The 17,910-nt window shown below is 38.8% G+C and overlaps 1 long non-coding RNA gene across 1 annotated transcript in view; it reads left to right on the top strand.

Moving 5' to 3' along the window:
• The first annotated feature begins 9,376 nt into the window (after positions 1–9,376).
• LOC110255505 (uncharacterized) overlaps positions 9,377–17,910 on the top strand; it is a 139,441-nt gene continuing 130,907 nt past the window's right edge. The window contains exon 1 of the long non-coding RNA XR_014816177.1: positions 9,377–9,474. This is a non-coding gene — a long non-coding RNA (uncharacterized LOC110255505). The remainder of the gene's footprint in view (positions 9,475–17,910) is intronic.

Below are 17,910 nucleotides of genomic sequence, written 5' to 3' on the forward strand. Positions count from 1 at the left end.
CTTATAAGGACACCAGTCATTGGATTTGGAACCCATCTAGATAATCCAGGATGAACCCGTCTTAAATCCTTAATTTAGCACTTCTGCAAAGACCCTTTTCCCAAACAGGTGAACATTCAAAGGTTCTGGGCGTGAGGAGGTGAGCAGATCTTTGGAAGAGGCCACCATCCAGCCCAGTACTGGAGGGTAAGAAGCAGGACTGAGCAAAGAGGGGAGTTGAGCTGCATACGCTGCCCACCTGCCTCAACACCACACAGAAAGTTCTGGAACTGAAATGGCCCATCAGACATTAATCCCTAGTTGTGCAGAAACGTCCAGACCTTTAGACTCATGCCTCATGCAGCCACAAAGTGTGGGCTGCTTCTGAATGGGGCGCAGTTACACTCTGTAACTGAGGCAATCCTGAGGGGCTGACAACACTCCCAGCAGCTGGGACAACAGCTCTTCTTTAATAGGGAATCAAGATCACATCTTCGTACCCATCACAGTCCACCTTTGTGCAGATCACATTCACTTCTTCCTAGACATTTGGGGAACATCTCCTCCGACCTTGTCTCTCATTATGATAATAAGGTCCACCAGGCTCCTAACCTGGCTTCAATTGTTCCAAAGCCTTCCTTATCTTCCTACGGCTGTCATAGCCTAGTTCCAGTTCTCAGCCTTGGCCTACAGAGGAGGGCCACCACTGAGTTTCTTAGTAATGTCACTGTGTTCCCTTGACCTTGGTAAGTGGCGGATGTTCCAGGCCTTCCCATCAAACAGGACCATCTGTTGAGCTTTCTGGTCTGGCCACTCCTACACACCCATGTCCCTGAGTCCTTGAATCCCTTCCTCCACTATTTGCCATAGTAGTTCTGGAATTTTTCCTCAGTGAGCCCAGGCCATTACGTTTCTAGGCTTCTAGGAGCCATACTATTAGCCAAGTTGGAGTCTTTGCCAATGTATTAAACCATTTATCTTGGAAGAGGGCAACTAATTTATAACTTTCCTTTCTCCAATCTTATGTTCTAGGCCTCCTTTATCAAGCACACTCAGACCCAATCCCCTACAGACTCCACCAGTCTTGCCAGTACTCACTGTCTGGGACTGGTAGCTCCTTTGTGGTACAGAACTTTTCCTCCATTTTCAGCCTGGCATGCTGCTGGTTGGTACATCCTGTGGCTTCACCCCCGTTATAGGCCTAGGAGCCAGGACAGCTGAGGGGACGTATCCCAGGGTACATCCTTGCTCAAAGGGGAGAAGCCTTCAAATTGTCTTTGAAAGAACAGAGTGCTAGCTCTTGATGGAGAAGGATGTGTCACTTCTAAGGCTCAGAAATTTTAGGAAGATTCATGGATTTAAGATTTTCAGGGTTTTCCAGAGTTCCCAGGTGGCACAGCCGATGAGGGATCCAGCATCATCACTGCAGCAGCTCAGTCACTGCTGTGGTGCAGGATCCATCTCTGGCCTGGGAACCTCTACATGCCCTGGGCACAGCCAAAAAGAAAAAAAAAAGATTTTTGAAACCCAGATATCCTCATGTGTCAGTGTCCTGTTCTTTCTCAAGCAAGACTCTACTCTTGGCATTGAAGACCTAGCATGGCTGAGAGTTTATCTTCTAGAACCCTGCTACTCTGGTGATTGAGTTGTGAGTCTCTTGCTCAGATTTCTCTATACCCACACTGCAGATACTTTTCAGAGCCTCTTTGCAATCTACCAAGAGGTATCCTGACTCTCACACTGTTCTTTCAACTACCAGTTGCTTTTAGTTTTTCCTTATCTTTTTTTTAGAGTATCAGTGAGGTTAGCAATAGGCATCTAACTCCATAATCTTTTTAGGTAATGATTCCTGCATAGTTTTCTCTTAAAATTTCAATTTATGGTGATAAGAATACTTCACATGAGATCTAAACACTTTAATTTTTCGGTGGCAGTACTGCATTGTGAACTGTATAATGTTGTACAGCAGATGTCTAGAAAACTTACTAATCATGCTTAACTGAAACTTTATGCACTCTGATTAGTAATTTCCCATTTCCCTCTCCCACCTACCCCTGGTAACCACCATTTCATTCTTTGATTCTATGCCTCTGACTGTTTTAGCTACTTTCTTAAGCAGAATCATGCAGATTTATCTGTGACTGGCTTGTTTCCCTTAGCACCATATCCTCAAGGTTTATCTGTCATTCATATTGCAGTATTTGCTTATTTTTTAAGGCTAAATAGTTGTCCACTGCATATATGTACTACATTTTCTTTATCTGTTCTTCTGTTGATGAACATTTAGGGAGGTTCCACATCTTGGCAATTGTGAATAGTGCTGCAGTGAACATGGGAGTGCTTAGACGTTTTTAAGATCCTGATTTCAATTATTTTAGATAAAGAGCCAGAATTGGGGGTTTTGGATCATATGGTAGGTTTTTTTGGGGGGAGGGGGGATTAGGGCCACACCCTCAGCACACAGAGTTTCCCAGACTAGGGGTAAAATCAGAGCTACAGCTACTAGCCTACACCACAGCCACAGCAATGCCAGATTTAAGCCACTTCTGAGACAATACCACTGCTCATGGCAACACCGGATCCTTAATCTACTGACTGAGGCCAGGCATTGAACCTGCATCCTCATGGATTCTAGTTGGGTTTGTTACTACTGAGCCAAAACAGAAACTCCCTGGTAGTTCTATTTTCTAATTTTTGGAGGAAACTCCATATTATTTTCCATAATGGTTGTACCATTTTGTATTCTCATCAACAAGTATTCAGTCTTACCCTTTTCTCCACATTCTCACCAACAGTTTTTCTCCTTTGTTTTTTTTTTCCACTATACCTGTCCTGACAGGTGTGAGGTGATAGTATGGTTTTGATTTGCATTTCCTGATGATAGTGATGTATGTATTGACCATTTGCATGTATGTATTGACCATTTGCATGTCTTCTTTGGAGAAATGCCTATTCCAGGCTTTAGTTCACTTTTTAATCATGTATGTATTGACCATTTGCATGTCTTCTTTGGAGAAATGCCTATTCCAGGCTTTAGTTCACTTTTTAATCAGGTTATTTGTTTTGGAGGGCTGTCGAGTCCTAGGGGTTTATTATATATTTTGGAGATTTGCCCCTTATCAGATGTATGGTTTGCAGATATTTTCTCTTACTTACTACATTGCCTTTTGACTCTGTTGATTATTTTCTTTGCTATGCAGAAGTTTTTTAGTTTTATGTAGTCCTACTTCTTTTTGTTTTGTTTTGTTTTGTTTTGTGATTGGTTATTTTATTTAGTATCATGTCCTTAAGGCTCATCCATTTAGTAGCGTGTTTCAGAATTTTCTTCCTTTCTTTTTTTTTAATTTTTTTGTTGTTATTTCCCCCAACACACTTTTTTTTCCCCACTGTACAGCATGGGGGCCCAGTTACACATACATGTATACATAATTTTTTCTCCCATTGTCGTTCTGTGTCGTAAGTATGTATACATAGTTCTCAGTGCTACACAGCAGGATCTCATTGTTAATCCATTCCAAAAGCAATAGTTTGCATCCGTTAACCCCAAGCTCCCAATCCCCCTATTCCCTCCCCCTCCCCCCAGGCAACCACATGTCTATTCTCCAAGTCCATTATTTTCTTTTCTGTGTAAAGGTTCATTTGTGCTGTATATTAGATACCATATATTTTGTTTTTGTTGACTGTGCTTTTGGTGTCTTTTTTGCAAAACCATTGCCAAGATCAATATCAAGAATTTTTCCCTACATTTTTGCTGGGATTTTTACAGTTTCAAGTCTTATGGTTGACTCATTAATCCATTTGTTTTGATTTTTGTGTGAGATATAAGACAAAGGTCTAATTTCTTTTTTTGCCCATGGGTATCCAGTTTTCTCCATACCATATTTTGAAAGGACTATTATTTCCACATTATATACTCTTGGCACCCTGTTTAAGATCAGTCGAGTATGTATGCATGGATTTATTTCTGGGCTCTCTATGTCTGCCTTAGTGCAAGTACTGTACTGTTTTGATTACTGTAGTTTTGTAATATGTTCCAAAATCAGGATGTGTGATGCCTCCATCTTTGTTCTTGCTTAGGATAGTTCTGGCTATTTTGGGGGGGGAGCTGTTGTTCAATATGAATTATAGAATAGTTTTTTCTCTTTCTGTTAAAAATACCTTTGAGGGGGAGTTTCTCTCATGGCTCAGAGGTAACAAACCCAAATAGCATCCATGAGGATGCAGGTTTAATCCCTGGCCTCGCTCAGTGGGTTAAGGATCTGGCATTGCTGTGAACTGTGGTGTAGATTGAAGATGCAGCTCATATCCTGCATTGCTGTGGCTGTGGTATAGGCCAGGAGCTACAACTCCAATTCAGTCCCTGGCCTGGGAACTTCCATATGCCACAGGTGCAGCCCTAAAAGGCAAAAAAAAATGCTTTTGGGATTTCTATAGGGATTGCATTGAATCTGAAGATCATTTTAGGTAGTGAGGACATTTTAATAACATTAATTAAATCCATGAACATAGGTTGTCTTTCCATTTGTTTGTATCTTCTTTAATTTCCTTAATCAACGTGTTATGGTTTTTAGTATACAAGTCTTTCACTTCCTTGGTTAAGTTTTAAGTATTTTATTCATTTTGGCGCTATTGTGATGGGATTCTTTCATTTATTTCCTTTTCAGATAGTTCATTGTTAGTCCATAGAAATTGCAACTGACTTTTATATGCTGAACTTATATCATATAGTTTTATTGAATTCATGTATTAGTTCTAACAGCCTTTGTCAGTACCATGCTGTTTGTCATGGAGTCTTTTGGGTTTCTATCCATAAGCTCATGTCATTTGCAGAGCCAATTTTACTTTGTCCTTTTTGATTTGGATGTATTTTATTTCTTTTTCTTATCCGGTTGCTCTGCCTAGGACTTTCAGTACCATATAAATAAAAGTGTTGAAAAAGGACATCCTCTACTTGTTCCTAATTTTAGGGAAAAAGTTTTCAGTTTTCCACCATTGAGTATGATACCAGCTATGGGATTTTCATGTTTGGGCTTTAAAATGCTAAAGCTCTTCACCACCACCACCCCCGCAATACTTTATAAACATTTACTGATACATTTCACTGGTTAGTAAATTCTCTTTCACATACTGATGCATTCATCACAACTGTCTGTGTTCCTCTTATTACCAGTGATAAGTTCTGCAGTAGCAGCTAGGCATAGAGAATCTAGCTCTAAGATCCCACTTTAATAATCACGTTTTTGGCCGTTTCTGACCACAACTCTCTACAGGTGAAGTTTTCTCATCAACAGTCTCTGAGACAGTCTAATGGACAATATCTTTATTAAGAATCAACATCTGTGAAAGAGAGAAGAGAAAGGCAAAGAGGTAAGTCAAGCTGCACACAGATCCAGCAGTCTTAGGCAATCCCATAAAGAGTCTGGAATAAAATGGCCAGTTACAGTTTTCCTGCACTGAGCCAAAAATGCCTCAGTCATCATGGGATAGGCCATACCTAGGAGGGCATGACTTTGGGTGGTTTGGATTTCTGTAGTTGAGGCAGTCACTCAAGGGTTTAACGAAAATGGTCTTCTGGGACATTTGCAACAGCTGACCCAACAAGTTTTTCCTTGATGTTTTTGTGGAGCACATCCATGCTACCAGAGAGGGTAATTATGCCCACAGGTAAAAATGGCTGCCAGTTATTCCTCCCTTGGTAAGAGCTTGCCATGTTCTACTATATAGATCGTTTAGACTTTACAATTTCCACAGTTCTCCCATGTCCTGTTAATAACATTTGAAAATTAAGATTTTTTTGGTTTATGTGACATGTTGTTTGGACAGGAGCAATGGCATTTTATAACTTTAGCAGCCTAATCAGTAGTGAAACTTTTCCAACCTTGAATTCTCAATTTCAGTTATATATCTTTCAGGTCTAGAATGCCCATTTGATTCTTCTCTACAACATCCAGCATATGATGAAATTCAGCATCTTGACATGTAACTTCTTGAGCATGTTAATCACAACTATTTAGTGTTCTTATCTGATAACTCTAATATCTGAATTATTTATCTTAAGGTCTTTTGTCTTTTTTAAATTTTTACTGGGATATAATTGGTTTACAGTGCTGTATTAGATTTTCTTTTCAATCATATAAATTTTTACTTCATCTTTCTTTTCCTCTACCTCCCTGTTTCCTTCCTTCCTTCCTTTTTGCATATCAAACTATTTTTTTACTTAATATCAGACAATGTATTGATATATTATCAAGATAAATTGAAGCTCTTGATCATATCTTCATCCAAGCAAAATTTACTTTTGTTTCTGATGAGCAATTAGAGGAATGAAGATCACCTTAACCCCAATAGAGGTTAAGCTCATTTAACCCTTTCGTGTGTGTGTGTGTGTGTGAAGGCTGGACAATTTATGATTCACTAATTTGGAGTATCTATCCTTTTTTTGATCCCGACAGAGCACTTAGGGTATTTATTTACCACATCTCTTCCTCCTCTTTACTCCAGTTTTTACATCCAACCCCTATGAGTCTTCCGAAAGTTCTGTTCAGGCTGTCTCTCTGTAAGCCATGGTTTTCTCCTCAACTGCCTAGCCTCAAAGCTGCTTTTAGATCAGTAAAAGCTCTCAGCCGACAGCTGGATGTAAAACATGGTGCCAAATGTTTCAACTACCTCACTTCCCTAATTTATGGACTCTTACCTTTCTGAGGTCCTCAGTGGCTTGGTAACTCTCTGATGCCTTCTGGTGTGTGTGTGTGTATGTGCGTGTGTGTGTGTGTGTTTAGTTCTGTTCAGCTTTTCTACACATTCTCAGCAGAAAAGTTTGTCTCCTACAAGAGAGTTTATCATTGTCAATAGCACAATTCCAAACTTTTGTTTTATTGAATGTATGTTTTTAGTAACTTGTTTTACAGTAAAAACAGTTCTGAGGAATTTCCTTCTGTTCTTTGAGTTACGTTTTTATCTCTGTTGGGCTCTGTCTTTTGCATGGACGAGTTTTCGCTTTTACCTTGTTTTTACTGTGGTTGGCTTACTGGTTGCTGTTCTGTTTCTTTTTAATCTTAATTATGCTGCCTTGGCCCTTTCCTGACATCCTCTTTCCTCTTATGTAATGTGAGTTCTTTACTTTCTTATTGTATGGAACATACTTGTAGTCTCTTAAAATTTCAATTTGAAGGTTAAGCAACTCATGTTCTCCTTGCTTTTTTAAAGTCAGAAGAAGTGGCAAGGGTGAGAGGGTTTAGAGGAGATTCTGTAAAGCCTTTGTTTAAATGCCTCAGGTCTTTGCTTATTCATTCATTGACAAATTTTTTATTGTCTACTAGATACCAAGCATTAATCAAAGTACTGGGGATCCATCAGTGAACAAAACATACAAAACTCCCTGCTGTTGTGCCTTATATTTTAGTGGAGGGAATCTTTATTTTCAGCTTTGTCGAGGTATAATATACAAATAAAATTATGTATATTAAATGTACACAACATGATTTTTGATTCACAAATACATTCTGATATGAGCACCACATTGAAGCTAACTGTTATGTCTGTCACTTCACATCATTACAATATTCCCTACCCCAAGGCAAAGTTCAAGAACAATACAGTATTATTAACTATAGTCACCATGCTGTACATTGGGTCTCTAGGACTTATTCATCTTACATAACTTAAACTTTCTCCATTTGACCAACATCTTCCTATTTGTCCCAGGCCCCAGCTCCTGGCAACCACCATTCTACTCCCTTTGGTTCTATGAGTATGACTGTTTTAGATTGAACATATCAGTGAAGTCATGCAGTATTTGTCTTTCTGTTTCTGGTTTATTTCACTTAGCATAATATCCTCAGGGTTCATCCCTTTTGTGAACAAAGGGCAAGATTTCCTTCTTTCCTATGGTTGAATAATATTCCAGTATGTGTGTTTATCTGTGCGTGTATCACATTTCCAATATCTACTTATTCATCAATGGGTATGTAGGTTATTTCCATAACTTGGCCATTGTGAACAATGCTGCAATAAACTCAGGAAAGCAGATAGCTCTTTAAGATCCTGATTCTGTTTCCTTTGGCTCTATATCCAAAAGTGGGAATGCTGTATCATATGATTATTCTATTTTTAGCTTTTTTTGAGGCATCTTAGTGCCACTTGCCATAATAACTGGTGCCGATTTATATTGCCATCAACAGTGCACAAATGTTGCCTTTTCTTTACATCCTTGCCAAAACTTGCTATCTTTTGATTTTTTTTTTTTTTGGTAATAGCCTTCCAAATAGGTATGAATAATATCTCATGGTTCTGATTTGCATTTCCCTGACGTTGAGTACCTTTTTATATACCTGTTGGCCATTTGTATCTTTTTTTACCTTATGTATTTTTTATTAATTAAATTTATTTTTATTAGGCTATAGTCGATTTACAGTGTTGAGTCAATTTCTGCTGTACAGCATAGTGTCCCAGTCATACATACATATACATTCTTTTTCTCATATTATATTCCATTATGGGGCAGCGTGGGGGTGGGGTTAGGTGGTTTTAGAGGGGCCCAGTGGTTCTGTGAGGCACTGCAGCTGGGGCCCATGTTCATGGGGACTTTGGGATTCTCAGTGGCAAATGCTGTGGGAGTCCGCAGCAGCAGTCAGGAGTTTCGGGATCCTGGATTGTGAAGGCTACTGGGGTTCTCCTGCTTTCTCTTTGAACAAAAGTTTATTCAAGTCCACAGCCCATTTGCCCATTTTTTATTTGGGTTGTTTGGGTTTTGTTCATATGTCATTTTCAGTTTTCATTGAATTATCTGTGCTCTTGTAGCTCTCTCAACTTCTTTAAAACAATTGCTTCAAAATCTTTGTCAAAGACATCGATTTCCATTTTTCTTGTGTCAGTTACTGAGAATGTATTCTTTCTTTCATGGTATCATGTTTACCTAATTTTTTGTTTTCCTGTAGTCTTGTATTGGTGTCTTCACATTGGCAGTAGTCCCCTCTTCCAGGCTTTATTTACAGGCTCCTGTAAGGACAGATCTTCACTAGCGAGTGGGTGTGAGGGCACTAGTGTTACCAAACAAGGTCCATGTGCCTAACCCACTGCAAGCCAGATGTTGAGATGCTGAGATTTACAGCCAAGAAAGTTTATTCGCAAAACAAGCAAGTGAGGAAATTAGAAAGTCTCAGATCTGCCTCCCCAAAGGTGAGGGGGTTGGAATACTTATGGGATAAGCAGGATGGTGGTAGGCGTGGGGAAAGGTGATTGGAGACAGGTGAGGTGAGGTAATTGGTGTTCTGCGCAGGTGTATCTAGGTTACCTGCTTCTGCATATTCAAAATGAAGGTACTTCAATTTGAGGGTGGAGTTTTCCCCGCCTCTGACCTCAAAAAGGTCGTACATCCAGGCATGCGCAGTTCCAGCTTCAGGGTTGGTATTCCGAACCAGACCTCAGCCAGGTTGCACAGAGCAGGACCCGACTCCACGTTCCTGTAAAACTGCTGGGGTGTGTGAAGCTGAAAACGTATGTAATTACAGATATTTTTCCTCTCTTTGAGAAAAGAAAAAAACTAAAGTGAACCCAGTCAATGAAGGTAGTTTACAAGCAAAGGGGTTTAACAAGCTGTTCCCTTATCTGTTCTGGAAGACAAGTTCAAGAGTTTCCACTGGTTATCGGGTTCTTTTAAGTTTATGGGGCAGGGTTTCGCTGGCTCAGTGGGATGCACTGCTGTGTCAAGTCTGGTGCTGGCTCCAAAGAAATGGGGGGACGCCAGTTCCAAGTGTATCAAATACAGGATGTGCATGCGCCGTGGCACCCATGGTAGGGGTGGGCATGGGAGTAGGGTTGGATGGTTTCAGAGGGCCCCAGTGGAATAGGCTCTGGGAAGCGCGCAGCCAAGGTCCATGTTCGTGGGGACTTCGGGATTCTCAGTGGCAAAGACTGTGAGAGTCCACAGCAGTAGTGAGGAGTTTGGGGATCCTGGATGGTTAAGGCTACTGGGGTTCTCCTGCTCTCCTTTTCTCCCATAGAGAGAACTCATGTTCAAGAGGATATGCGGATCTGGACGATAGGGTGACTAACTGTATTCCAGAGCTCTTCTAGAGCTATTTTAGTTTGTGGGTGGTTGTTAAATCACTTTTTGTGTGTGTGGTTAGGCATGTTTTGGGACTTCACATTCCTCCACTTTGCTGATATCGTTACCAACCTGAGTCTTTGGATTCTTTAATCAAGGGAAATTAAGAGGCTAGGTGAGGAATTCAGGCAAGGCTTTATTGGTACTTCCTGCGGCATCAGGAAGGAGCGAAAACAAGTAGCAGGTGCCCTTGCTTACACCCTGAGAGGAGTGAGCTGGTATCTTACAAGGGGTGAGGACAGGGGTGAATGGGTGGGTCCAGCCAGGGGGGTGGCTTAGGTGGTCTGCCCACCTCCTGGTGGTGCTATATGCAGGGATCATGCACAGCACCCCACTTTTGCTCCGGCACCTCAGAAATGGCAGTTGGCTTGTGGACTTTTTGTATCTTATTCATTATTTGCCCCGACCTTTTTAGCCCCTTCGCATTTCTTTGTATTTTGTTGCTAGAGAAGATGTTTGTCCAGGTGCAAGCACTGCAGTAAGGGATCCCAGGTCCCAGACTGTTTGATCATCATTTTCTGCATATCATAATTTTGACTTATACAAATGGTCACTGTATACAATGTTCTGCACAGGGCACTATTCACTTGCTATGTTGCAGATACCTTTGCACAGAGGCACATATATGTCTTTTTCTTTTCCTTATTTCCCTCCTTCTTGCCTCTCTCCCACATCTCTTCTTTCTTACTTGCTACCCAGAAGGAGAAATTCTCGGGAGGGGGGGATTCACTCATACTTTACTGAAAGTGAAGGGAAGAAGTTAGAAAAGCATACCATTTTTTTTAAGTCAGATAATTATACTGTAACAGTACCTGGGTTTGTTCCTTTAATGCCATTAAAATGTTTTTGATTACATGAATAATACATTCTTATTCCCCCAAATGAATATGTGAATGTTGCATTAACAAGGAACTGCTTACTGTGTGCTCAGCTGTGTTCTAGGTGCTTAAAATATTTTCTCATTTTATTAGATTCTCCTAACAAGTCTATGAGTTGGGTATTCAGTAGGGAAACTGAAGCATAGGAGCTTGTGTGAATTACATAGTGAAAAGACAGCAGGGTAGACTTGAGGTACAGCCCACTTGGCTTCAGAGCCCATTATCTCAGCCACTGGGCTCTGTGGCCTGTGCTCAGACTCAAATGACATTAGGGTTGTTACTGACCAGGGTCCTTGGACTCTTAAATCAAGAAAAATTGATAACGGGCAAGACAGGCAAAGCTTAAATTAGGGGATTCATGCTACAGCACAAGGGAGTGAAAACAAGTAGCAGTTGCCCTTGTTCACTTCCAAAAGTGGGGGCAGTGAGCTGGTTTCTTAAATGGGGTGAGGGTGGGATCAGGTGGGTAGGTCAGGCAAGAGGAGTGGCTTAGGTGGTATGCCTACCCCTTTGGTCGTGCTCTGTGTGGGGCTCATGCACAGTATCCTGCTTTTGCTACTGGTACCTCAGAACTGGCAATTGGTTTGTGGCCTTTTTGTATCTGATGGTTCATAATTTGTCCCATCTGTGCGTGCAGGCAGGTTTTTTTTTTTTAAGTCCTCCATAGTTTCTTTGTATTCTCTTGCTAGAGGAGATGATTGGCAAGGTGCAGGGACTGGAGGAAAGAATCCCAGGAGCTAGCCTGTCTCAGGATCACTTAGATACTTCACGTCCTGCAGTGACTACAGTGACCTTTTAATGGCCACTCTTTCATAATCCTTCTGTGCATGTATTTATGAACGTAAATATTATTTGAGTTAGACATACAGATATACACACACACACTTGTATAGAATCAAGGAGCTTTTCTGTCATTAAATTTCACAAAATGGGACTGTATTATATGCAATATATCTAATATATAACATTATATGACATGCATTATATATTAAATGACATATACAACATATATTAGATATATTGAATAAATACATTACATAATAAATTGTGTAACATTTATATATTAGGTGTATTGCATGTAAGATACATAAGATGTGTATGAGATATAGGGTTATATGAGTTTTCTTCTGTGTCTTAAATTGCTAGTTTAACAGCTTCAGAATTCCTCCAAGTCAACTAGTGTAGCTCTGATTCTTTCATAACTGCAAGATATGCCTTAGCTCTGCCTCCATCTATATAACCATTCCTTTCTTGATTATATAGTCACTTTCTTTCCAGGAGTTATAGTACCACAGTGAATGCTAAAACGAACATCTGAGTACATGATTCTGTAGGCATTGCTACTTTGATTATTACTTAAGATTAGATTTACAGGTGTTAGATTGATCTTTAAAAAAAAAAAAAGATTTTACTAGGTTGTTTTCCCAAAAAGCTGAATAATTCACATGTGAATTGTCAGTGAATGAGTGCCCCCTTTCCTGATGGTAAAGGGCCAGAAGTAAGTGAAATTCCTTCACTGATAGTGAAATGCCAGTATCACTGGTGTACACTGTTACTTCACAGTTACTTGTAGCTGGTTTCCTTTGGCTGCTAGGAAGGTTAAGACATTTTGTTGTTGCTCTCAAGCCATTTGGAATAGCTTTTTTATGACTTGCCTTTTTTTATTCATTTTTCATTTGTTATTATAGTTTATTTACAATGTTGTGCCCTGTCATAAATATATGTATGTATATATATACTTTTTCTTATATATCCCCCATCACGTTCTATCCCAAGAGATTAGACACAGTTCCCTATGTTATACAGTAGGACCTCATTGTCCATCTATTCTAAATGTAAGAGTTTGCATCTATTAACTCCAAACTTACAATCCATCCCACTCCCTACTCCATTCCCCTTGGCAATCACAAGTCTGTTCTCCATGTCTGTGAGTCTGTTTCTGTTCTGTAGATAGGTTCATTTGTGCTATATTTTAGATTCAACATATCATTTATATCATATGGTATTTGTCTTTCTCTTTCTGACTTACCTCACTTAATATGAGAATCTCTAGTTGCATCCATGTTGCTACAGATGCTATTATTTTGTTCTTTTCATGGCTTAGTAATATTCCATTATGTATATGTACCACATCTTCTTAATCCATTCATCTGTTGATGGACATTTAGGTTGTTTCCACATCTTGGCTATTGTAAATAGTGCTGCTATGAACATACGGTGCATGTGTCTTTTTGAATTGAAGTATTGTCTGGATATATGCCCAGGAGTAGGATTTCTGGATCATAAAATAGTTACATATTTAGTTTGCTGAGGAATCTCCATACTGTTTTCCATAGTGGTTGTACCAATTCACATTCCCACCAACAGTGTAGGAGGGTACCCTTTTCCCCATACCATCTCCAGCATCTGTCATTTTTCTTTGTCTGATTGCCATGGCTAGGACTTCCAATGTTATGTTGAATAACAATAGTGAGAGTGGGAATTCACTTCTATTGTTCTAGATTTTGGCAGGAAGACTTTCAGCTTTTCTTTATTGAGTATGGTATTGGCTGTGGGTTTGTCATAAATGGCTTTTATTATATCAAGATATGTCCCCTCTATACCCACGTTGGTAAGAGTTTTTAAAATCATGAATGGATGTTGAATTTTGTCAAATGCTTTTTCTGTATCTATTTGGGATCATCATGTGGTTTTTTTGCTTTTGTTAATGTGTGTGACATTGATTTACATATGTTGAGCCATCCTTGTGAACTTGGGATGAATCCCACTTGGTCATTATGTGTGATCTTTCTTATGTACTATTGGATTCTGTTGGCTGCAATTTTTTGTTATTTCCCCCAACCCACTTTTTTTTCCACTGTACAGCATGGGGACCCAGTTATGCATGTATACATAATTTTTTCTCTCATTGTCATGCTCCATTGTAAGTATCCAGACATAGTTCTCAGTGCTAAACAGCAGGACAATTTGGTTGAGAATTTTTGTGTCTATATTCATCAAAGATACTGGCCTATAATTTTCTTTTTTTGGTAGTATCTTTGGTTTTGGTATTAGGGTGATGGTGGCTTCATAGAATGTCTTTGGAAGTTTTCCTTCTTCAATCTTTTGGAAAAGTTTTAAGGATCAGTATAAGTTCTTTGTATGTTTGGTAGAATTTGCTTATGAAGCCATCTGGCTCTGGGACTTTTTGTAGGGAATTTTTTTTTTTTTGGTCTTTGTTGCCATTTCTTGGGCCGCTCCCGCGGCACATGGAGGTTCCCAGGCTAGGGGTCTAATCAGAGCTGTAGCCGCTGGCCTACGCCACAGCCACAGCAATGCAGGATCCCAGCCGCGTCTGCAACCTACACCACAGCCCATGGCAACGCTGGATCGTTAACCCACTGAGCAAGGACAGGGATTGAATCTGCAACCTCATGGTTCCTAGTCGGATTCGTTAACCACTGCGGCATGACGGGAACTCCCCGGGAATGTTTTTATTACATATTAAATTTCATTTCTGTTCACTGAATTACTATTCCTTCTTCACTCAGTTTTTGTAGGCTGTATGTCTCTAGAAAGTTGTCTGTTTTTTCTAGGTTGTAAAATTTGTTGACAAAATAATTGTTTGTAGTATTCTCTTACATTTTTTGTATTTTTAAAGTATCTGAGTTTTTTTTTCATGTCTTATTTTATTTATTTGGATTCTCTGTTTGCTTCTTGGTGAGTCTAGCCAGAGGTTTGTCAATTTAATTTACCTTTTCAAAGAACCAGCTCTTGGTTTTATTGTTTTTCCCCTATTGTTTTTTAATTTCTATTTTATTGATTTCCTCTCTGATCTTTATGATTTCCTTAGTTCTGCTGACTTTAGAGTTTGTTCTTTATCTAATTATTTTAGGTGTTAGGTGAAGTTGTTGATTCGAGATTTTTCTTCTTTTTTGAGGAAGGCCTGTATCCTATCAGCTTCCCTCTAAGAACTGCTTTTGCAACATTCCATAGATTTTGAATGGTTGTGTTTTCATTATCATTTGTCTTGAGGTATTTTTTAATTTCCCTTTTGATTTCCTCATTGACCCACTGGTTTTTTTTAATGATTTTTATTTTTCCATTATACTTGGTTCATAGTGTTTTGCCAATTTTCTACTGAACAGCAGTGACCCAGTCACACATACATATGTATGTTCTTTTACTCACATTATCACTCTCCATCTCAAGTAACTAGATACAGTTCCCAGTGCTATACAGCAGGATCTCATTGCTTATCCATTCCAATGGCAATAGTTTGCATCTATTGATCCCAATGGCAACCACAAGTCTGTTCTCCAAGACCATAGCTTTCTTTTCTGTAGAAGGGTTTATGTGTGCCATATCTTAGATTCCAGGTATAAGTGACAACACAGGGTATTTGTTTGCCTCTTTCTGACTTCGCTTAGTATGAGAATCTCTAGTTCCGTCCATGTTGCTGCAAATGGCATTATTTTATTCTTCTTTATGGCTGAGTAGTATTCCATTGTGTATATATACCACCTCTTAACCTATTCATCTGTCAATGGACATTTAGGTTGTTTCCATATCTTGGCTATTGTGAATAGTGCCGCAATGAACATATGGGTGCATGTGTCTTATTTAAGGAAAGTTTTGTCTGGATATATGCCCAAAACTGGGATAGCCGGGCCATATGGTAGTTCTGTAGTTTTCTGAGGTACCTCCATATTGTTTTCCATAGTGGTTGTACCAATTTACATTCCCACCAACAGTGTAGGAGGGTACCTTTTCTCCACACCCTCTCCAGCATTTTTTATTTGTGGATTTATTAATGATGGCCATATAAATGATAATATGTGAGGTGGTATCTCATAGTACCTTTGATTTGAATTTTTCTCAGTGATGTTGAGCATTTTTTCATGTGCTTATTGGCCCTCTATGTATCTTCTTTGGAGAAATGTATATTCAGTTCTTTTGCCCATTTTTTAACTGGGTTGTTGGTTTTTCTGCTGTTGAGTTGTGTAAGTTGTTTGTATATTTTAGTGATTAAGCCCTTGTCAGTTGCATCATTTGAAACTATTTTCTCCCACTCTATAGGTTGTCTTTTTTTTTATGGTTTCCTTTTCTGTGCAAAAGCTTGTCAGTTTGATTAGGTCCCATTGGTTAATGTTTGCTTTCATTTCTGTCACCTTCGGAAATTGACTATGAAAACATTGGTAAGGTTGATGTCAGAGAATAGTTTGCCTATGTTCTCTTCTAGGAGTTTGATGGTGTCTAGTCTTACATTTAAGTCTTTCAGCCATGTTGAGTTTATTTTTGTGCATGGTTTTGAGGGTGTGTTCTAGTTGCACTGATTTACATGTGGCTGTCCAGTTGTCCCAGAACCACTTGCTGAAAAGACTCTGTTTTTCCCATTTCATAGTCTTGCCTCCTTTGTAGAAAATTAATTGACCCTAGTGTGTTGTGTCTGGGTATATTTCTGGGTTCTCTATTCTGTTCTGTTTTTCTGTATGTCTGTTTTGGTACCAATACCACACTTTCTTGATTACTGTGGCTTTGTCATACTGCCTGAAATCTGGGAGAATTATGCTTCCTGTTTGGTTTTTGTTCTTCAGGATTGCTTTGGCAATTCTGGGTTTTATGGTTCCATATAAATTTTTGAATTGATAGTTCTAGTTCTGTAAAATGACCTATTTTTTTAATACCATGTTGCTTAGTCTCCATATAGTCAGTTTTTTCTCATTTTCTTTTCCTGTGGTTGATTTCTAATTTCATGCCATTGTGGTCAGGAAGGTACTTGAAATAATTTCTATACTCTTAAATTGGTTGAGGTTATTTTTATGCTGCACTATGTGCTCAGTCCTTGAGAATGTTCCATGTGCACTTAAAGAATGTATATTCTGATTTTTTTTTGGATGTAATGTCCTGAAAATGTCAGTTAAGTATAACTTTTCTATTGTGTCATTTAGGATCTCTGTTGCCTTACTGATTTTCTTTGTAGAGGATCTGTACATTGATGTGCATGGGGTGTTAGTCTCTTCTGCTATTGTATTGCCATCAATTTTTCCTTTTATGTCTATTGTTTTTTATTTATTTGTTTATCTGGGTGCTCCTTTATTGGGGCATATGTATTGATGATCATAATATCCTCCTCTTGAATGGATCCTTTTAACATTAGTGTCCTTCTTTGCCTTTCTTGATGGCCTTCATTTTAAAAGTTGACTTTGTCTGATATGAGTATTGCAACTCCTACTTTGGTGTCTTTTCAGTCTGCATGAAATGTCTTTTTCCATCCCCTCACTTTCAATCTATATGTGTCCTTTGCCCTAAGGTGAGTCTCTTGTAGACAGCATATTGTAGACTCTGGCTGTTTTATCTGATCTACCTATGTCTTGATTGGAGCATTCAGTCCATTTAAGGTAATTATTGATAAATGTGTATTTACTGCCATTTTAAATCTTGTTTTCCAGTTGATTCTATGTTTCTCCTTTGTTTCTTCCTTGTTTGCTTGGATGATTTCCTCGTATTTTATGCTTGTGTACTTGTCTTTTTAGGTTTTGTGGATGTAATGTTTGGTTTTGATTTATGGTTTCCCTGTGTTTCAAGTATGTTAACTTCTTATATATCTGCTTGCTTTAGCCTGATAGTCAAACACATTCTTTAAAAAAATAAGTCTAGATTTTCTTACTCTTTTCCCCATTTTAGATTTTAATGTCCTTTTTTACATCTTCATATTTATCCTTTTGCTGTTCTTTTGTGTTAATAGTCGCTTTCACAAATAAGGTGTTTGGGTTTTTTGTTTTTTTTTTTTTTTTTTTTGGTTGCTATACTGGCTTATTTAAATGATTACTTTCCAATTGTGATTTCTTCCATGCCATATCTTCTTACTTTTCCTATTTAGAGGAGAACTTTCAGTAGTTCTTATAGAATAGGTTTAGTATTGCTGTGTTCTTTTAGTTTCTATCTGAGAAATTCTTATTTCTACTT

This window comes from Sus scrofa, chromosome 9, assembly GCF_054392235.1.
Source record: "Sus scrofa isolate SSC_HxYL_T2T_F1_AM1 chromosome 9, Sscrofa_HxYL_maternal_Yorkshire_Landrace_v2.0, whole genome shotgun sequence".
NCBI classification, from domain to species: Eukaryota; Metazoa; Chordata; class Mammalia; order Artiodactyla; family Suidae; genus Sus; species Sus scrofa.